Below are 6,930 nucleotides of genomic sequence, written 5' to 3' on the forward strand. Positions count from 1 at the left end.
CAAATGGTAGCTGATTGTAGCAGTATAGCCCTTTATGAGTGTTGATGACGGCCAGTTTCCGTGGCTCCTCGTCCAACGCTACCTGGCTATAGGCGTCTCTCAGGTCTAGCACACTGAACCGTTCTCCTCCCGCTAAATTGGCAAACATGTCGTCAATAACTGGTAGCGGGTATTGCTCAATCTCACACACAGGATTTAGTGTGGCTTTAAAATCTCCGCAAAGGCGCACTGAGCCGTCCTTCTTCAAGACGGGAACAATGGGTGTGGCCCATTCCGAATATGGTACAGGCGATATTATCCCTGCTTCCGTAAGCCTATCCAACTCCTGTGAAACTTTTTCTTTGTACACAAAAGGAACCTTCCTTGCTTTGAAAAACTTGGGGGTTGCTCCGCTCTTGAGATGAATCCGTGCTGGCGGGCCTTTCAAGAGTCCGGTGCCCTCGCCGAACAGATCAGCATAGCTGTTCAGAATTTCCCCGGCAGGTTGATGGGCAGCTGGCGGAACCGTGCTGGCCACGTTAGTCTGCGCCTTTACGTGCAGGAGAGTCATTCCGGTGACCTTCAGTTTCTGCAATAAATCCCGGCCACAAAGACTGGGGCCTCTGCAGTTTAACACCACCAGATTGCATTCCGCTGTAGTTGCTTGATAACGCACATCCATGTTCATGACGGCCGGCACTGGTAGCTTTCCAAGATAGCACGATAACTTTATCGGCGATTTCGCGAGCGGAGGCCATTCATTGCGATGTTTGTCATAAATAGCTTTTGAAATGATGCAGACTGGGGATCCAGTATCAGTGTCCATTTTTAGGTCAACGCCGTTCCATGTGAATGTTTTCTGAATGGGCGGTAGCAGCGTCTGCGCCGCCGTACGGAGGGACCATATCTGCGATGTACTGCTATCACTGTCTTCCGATTGCTGCCGCTTCTGTGCTTCCATGGTACCAGTTCTGTTAACGCTGTCGGCCGCTGAGCACATCTTCGCTAGATGCCCGTATCGTCTGCATTTGAAACATTGCCCTCTGTTAAAGCGACATACTGCAGTCTAGTGGCCGTAGTTACCGCAGCACTGGCATTGCGTTCGCGGTTGCTTTCGTATCGCTGATTGGCGCCGATGAGTTATCTTGAACACGTTTGGATCCCGAGCCTCGCCGGTTATGCCTCGCGAATCTAGTTTGGCGCTTTCTGCAGCTAGTGCTAGAGCCTCTGCTTCCTTTAGCGACAGGTCTTTTATTGCCAGAAGCTGCTTTTGTAAACTCTTTGATCGGACGCCACACACGATGCGGTCTCTGATCATTCTTTCTAGCACAGACGAAAAATTGCAGTTCTGTGCTATTTGTCGTATAGCGACAATAAATTCCTGCACGGATTCTTCTTTCTGATAGCGGTTGAAGAACTTAAAACTTTCTGCTATTTCATTTGGTGTAGGATCATAGTAGCTGTTCAAGGTCTCGACTACATTGTCGTAGCTCAATGAACTTGTTTTTGCTGGCGCTACTTTACTGCATAAAACTTGAACGGTCTTCGTCCCAAGGGCGGCTACTAGTAAAGCCCTCTTCATTGCATCAGCTGAGATTTCATTGGCCTCAAAGTACGCTTCTACTTTCACCAGGTAAGCTTGCCACTTATCTTCTTCCTCATCGAAGTCCGGTAGCTTGTGACCCATGTCTGGCGCTGTCCTGAGCCCGATATCCTTGCTTCAGCCTCGTCGCCACTGTTGGAAAGGCGCAGTCAATGGGAACGCCACTGTTGGAAAGGCGTAGTCAATGGGAGCGCCGCTCCCGAGTGATGCATCTGACAGCGTAGCCAGGCCAAAAGTACGACGGTTTATTTCCAAATCAAGGGGTATTATATTGCCACCTAGCGTTGCCAGGTGGTGCATGACTGAGGTGTGAAAGGAGGACGAAGTGGAAGAGGACGACAAAGTGTCGCTTGCACGTTTGCGTCTGTGCTGCTGTGTTTTTGTGTCTGGGCTACCCCCTGCTATCATTGGTATCCTTAGTCAACGTATACGTGACATTCTGGTGGAGGTGCGGGGTAAAAACGATCGCCTATGCAAGAATCTCCATCTACAAGACGTCGCGCCAGCCCTGTACCATTGGACACCCCCGTGCATCGCTCCAGTCGACGGCTCCAGGGACTGTCTCCGGAGTTTCAGCCATCACCCGCCGCCATGACATCTAGTGCTCCTGCGCAGCAGGTGACGGGCGTCACGCCGGCCTGTAACTACACCTTGCAGGCCCCTCGGGTACCGAAGACTTTCCATGGGGACCTCTTTGAGGATGTGGAGGACTGGTTCCTTCAGTTTGAATGTGGCGCTGCATTCAACCAGTGGGACGATGCTGCCAAACTAAGGAACGTCTACTTCATCCTTGAGGACGGCGCCCGTATCTGGTTCGAGAACCGAGAGCAAGCATTAACTTCGTGGCGGGAATTCCGTCGTCAACTGCTCGAGGCTTATACTAGCGCAGATCGTCGCGAGCATGCAGAACGTGCCATTCACTCTCGCATCCAAAGGCCGAATGAGAGTGTCCAAGCATACGTCGAGGACATGACGCGCCTCTTCAGGCGAGCCGATCCCGCCATGTCCGAGGACAAAAGGGTCAGGTACTTGATGCAGGGTTTGAAAGAGCAGTTGTTCGCAGGCCTTGTGCGAAACCCGCCGTCGACTGTAAACGGATTCCTTGTGGAGGCCACCACAATGGAAAAGGTGCTACACCAACGTGCCGTGGCTTATGACCGACCTTTTCATACAAGCACAATCGCGGAATCATTTGCATCTTCAGAGCGGCATCCCGATGCATGGCGCGAACTGATTCGCAGCGTCGTGCGCGAAGAACTAAGCAAGTTCTGGAGCCCTCTGCAGCAATCGCCATGTTCCGTTTCTGCTATAGTGCGGGAGGAGGTGCTGCAGGCACTCAAGAGCCCTCTTTCGCCTGTAGTTCCGAGCCCGCCATTGCTGTCGGGGACCGACAATCGTCCCACATATGCGGAAGTTCTGCAGAGTCAGGCTCCCCCTTCACCACCGCCCATTCTCGCGTCACCTACAGTTCCGCTGCCCTCGGTGCAGCCAGTGCAGAACTTCGACAATCGTCCGCTGCCCCGACGCAAAGCCGACATTTGGCGCACGCCTGACCGCCGTCCGCTTTGCTTCCACTGCGGTGAACCAGGACATCTCTACCGGGATTGTCCGTATCGACGCCTTGGTCTCCACGGCTTCCGCATCGACTCGCCTCCTCCCCGGTTTGGTCAACGACCCCGAGTTATTGAGGAGTACCTGGCGGAGCTGCGTTCTTCATCTCGTTCGCAGCGTCAGCCCCGCTCCCCTTCGCCAAGGCGCTCCTCGTTCACTCACGGTTCCTCGCGAGAGGACCAAGGCCGCTCGTCTAGCCCTGGTCGGGAAAACTGAAAACAGTGACCTTCGGGGGCGAGGCCGCTGGTAGTCGCTGCGTTGAAGACCTCCCGTCGTCGTCGCTTCGATCCGACCGCGAGCTGCTGGTACCGTCACCTAGGGAAGCAAAAAGCGTTTCTCTGGACATTCCGGTTATTTTAGACGGTCGCACTACGGTCAATGCATTAGTGGACACCGGTGCCGATTATTCAATTTTGAGTGGTCGCATGGCGACTGTTTTGAGGAAGGTGCTTACTGCTTGGCCAGGTGTGTGCCTTCGAACCGCCGGCGGTCATATAGTTACTCCAAAGGGGATGTGCACGGCTCGAATTCAGATTAACGGACGTACGTTCGTCGTTAGTTGCGTTGTTTTAAGTGACTGCTCCCGTGACCTTATCCTCGGCATTGACTTTCTGCGGGAGTACGGAGCAGTTATTGACCTGCGAAATAGACTCGTCACGTTTTCGATGGGACAATCTACTGAACAAGATAGTAGCAGTCCTTGCAATACCGCACTTCGTGTTTCCGCTGAGAGCGTCTCGCTGTCGCCGCAAAGCAGTGCTCTTGTGGAAGTTACCTGTGACGATTTCCGCACCGGTGATGCTGTAGCGGAGGCGAACCATACACTCCTGCTTGCTCATGGCATTTGCGCTCCCCGAAGTTTATTGTCGTTTCACAATGACCGGGCTGCACTCCTTGTCACAAATTTTTCTAATGAGTACCGACACTTGTTCCCGGGGACTGCTATCGCTTTTGCTGACCATGTTGCGCACGATCCGGTCTGTTTTGCATCCACGGCAGTAGAAACTAACGAGCCATCTCTTGACAACATCGACATTAACTGCCACTTGTCGAAGGAGAAACGGCGGGCTTTAGAGCAACTGCTGCTAGACTTCAAGCACTGCTTTGCTTCTTCCTCGAAGGTTCGTCAAACGCCCATCACACAACATCGCATCATTACTTATGACGACGCTCGCCCAATACGACAGCAGCCTTATCGTGTGTCTGCCAAAGAACGAGAAGTGATCCAGACGCAAGTTCAGGAGATGCTGGATGATGGTGTTGTGCAGCCTTCACAAAGTCCGGGGTCTTCACCAGTAGTCCTTGTCAAAAAGAAAGACGGCACTCTTCGATTTTGCGTCGACTATCGGAAATTGAATAATGTGACAAAGAAAGATGTATACCCGTTGCCGCGCATCGATGACTCACTGGACAGATTGCGACGTGCGAAGTATTTTTCATCTATTGATTTAAAAAGCGGCTATTGGCAAATTGAAGTAGACGAAAGAGACCGAGAAAAAACCGCATTTGTCACTCCAGATGGCCTATATGAATTCAAAGTACTCCCATTTGGATTGTGCTCTGCCCCAGCTACATTCCAAAGGATGATGGACACCGTCCTCACTGGCCTCAAGTGGCAGATCTGTCTTGTGTACTTGGACGATGTAGTTGTTTTTTCCGAAACATTTGATCAACACCTCGAACGCCTTCGAGCTGTCCTGGAAGCCCTCCGTTCTGCTGATCTCACGCTGAAGCCCGAGAAATGCCACTTCGGGTATACAGAACTCAAGTTCCTCGGCCATGTTGTAAGCGCTGATGGGGTGCGCCCGGATCCCGATAAGACTGCTGCCGTCGCACGATTTCCCGTTCCAGCTAATAAGAAGGCTGTTCAGCGCTTCCTCGGCCTGTGCGCATATTATCGGCGTTTCATTGCGGACTTTTCTGAGATCGCAGAACCTCTGACGCGCCTTACAAGGAAGGACACCTCCTGTGTGTGGAACTCTGAGCAGCAGATGGCCTTCTCTTTGCTTCGTGAGCGCCTTCAAACATCCCCTGTTCTGGCGCACTTCGATGAAGCGGCTGACTCTGAGGTACACACTGACGCCAGTAGTATCGGTCTTGGCGCGGTCCTTGTTCAGCATCAAGACGGGTTTGAGCGAGTAATAGCCTATGCTAGCCGCACTCTCTCTCGTGCCCAAATGAACTATTCCACCTCAGAAAAGGAATGCCTGGCGGTCGTATGGGCTACTATGAAGTTTCGTCCCTATCTTTACGGCCGGCCATTTAAAGTCGTCACCGACCATCATTGTTTGTGCTGGCTGGCAAATCTGCGAGACCCATCTGGACGACTTGCACGCTGGAGTTTACGGCTTCAGGAGTTTGACATAACCATTGTTTACAAGTCCGGCCGCAAACACGAAGACGCCGACACGCTGTCACGAGCACCCATTGACACTGGCGATACTACAGCCGATGACGATAGCGGTTTTCTAGGAGCCCTCAGCGCATCTGAGCTCAGGGATCGACAAAGAGCTGATCCAGACATCCTTCCACTCATCGATTATCTGGAAGGGCGTGATACGATTCTGCCTCGACACCTATCTCGGCACCTTGGTTCCTTCTGCATACGGCAAGGCGTCTTGTATAAAAGAAACTCCCAGAGCCAAGACAGAACTTACCTTCTGGTAGTGCCATGCGAGCTCCGTGAGGATATTCTCCTTGCTTGCCATGATGAACCAACGTCTGGTCATTTGGGTTGCTCACGGACTCTTGCTCGAGTGCGCAACATGTATTACTGGCCAGGACTTTCCGCAGCAGTGAAACGCTATGTACGAAGCTGTCGCGAATGCCAGCGCCGTAAAACACCGCCCCAGAAGCCTGCCGGATTTCTCAAGCCCGTTAAAGTACCCCGCATTCCGTTCGACCAAATTGGAATGGATCTCCTTGGCCCTTTCCCTTTGTCGCAGGCCGGAAACAAATGGATAGTAGTCGCTACTGACTACCTGACTCGATATGCTGAGACAAAGGCAATCCCTCATGCCACAGCTTCCGAAGTAGCAGAGTTTTTCATGCACAACAGCCTTGCGGCATGGCGCCCCTTCCTACGTCATTACCTACAGAGGGACAGCTTTCACTTCACAGCTGATCGACCGCATATTTGAGCTGAGTTGCACGACCCATCGCAAAACCACAGCTTACCATCCACAAAGCAATGGCCTTACAGAAAGATTGAATAAGACGATTGCGGACATGTTGGCAATGTACGTCGATGTGCAGCACAAGACCTGGGACGAGGTGCTGCCGTACGTTACATTTGCGTATAATACAGCCTTACAAGAGACAACGCGCTTCACATCATTTCGACTTGTTTATGGCCACCCGCTGTGACCACTCTCTTGCTTTTCACACCATTTTTACCGGCCCTTCTCATTTTTTCGGAGGGAGGGGGTAATGCCACCTAGCGTTGCCAGGTGGCGCATGACTGAGGTGTGAAAGGAGGACGAAGTGTCGCTTGCACGTTTGCGTCTGTGCTGCTGTGTTCTTGTGTCTGGGCTACCCCCTGCTATCATTGGTATCCTTAGTCACCGTGTACGTGACAATATAGTCAGAGGGGTGAGCGGAAAGAAGGAAAGAAAGAATGAAAAGGTTGGTGCCATTGCCGGTTCATAGATGGCGATAGCACAGTGGCTGTTCTATTCTCTCTCAAACGAAGCTTACAGACAGATCCTACTCTACACCTGAACAAAACTAAATTACCG

Source organism: Amblyomma maculatum, chromosome 1 (genome assembly GCF_055883805.1).
Source record: "Amblyomma maculatum isolate TAMU_Amacu chromosome 1, ASM5588380v1, whole genome shotgun sequence".
Lineage (NCBI taxonomy): Eukaryota > Metazoa > Arthropoda > Arachnida > Ixodida > Ixodidae > Amblyomma > Amblyomma maculatum.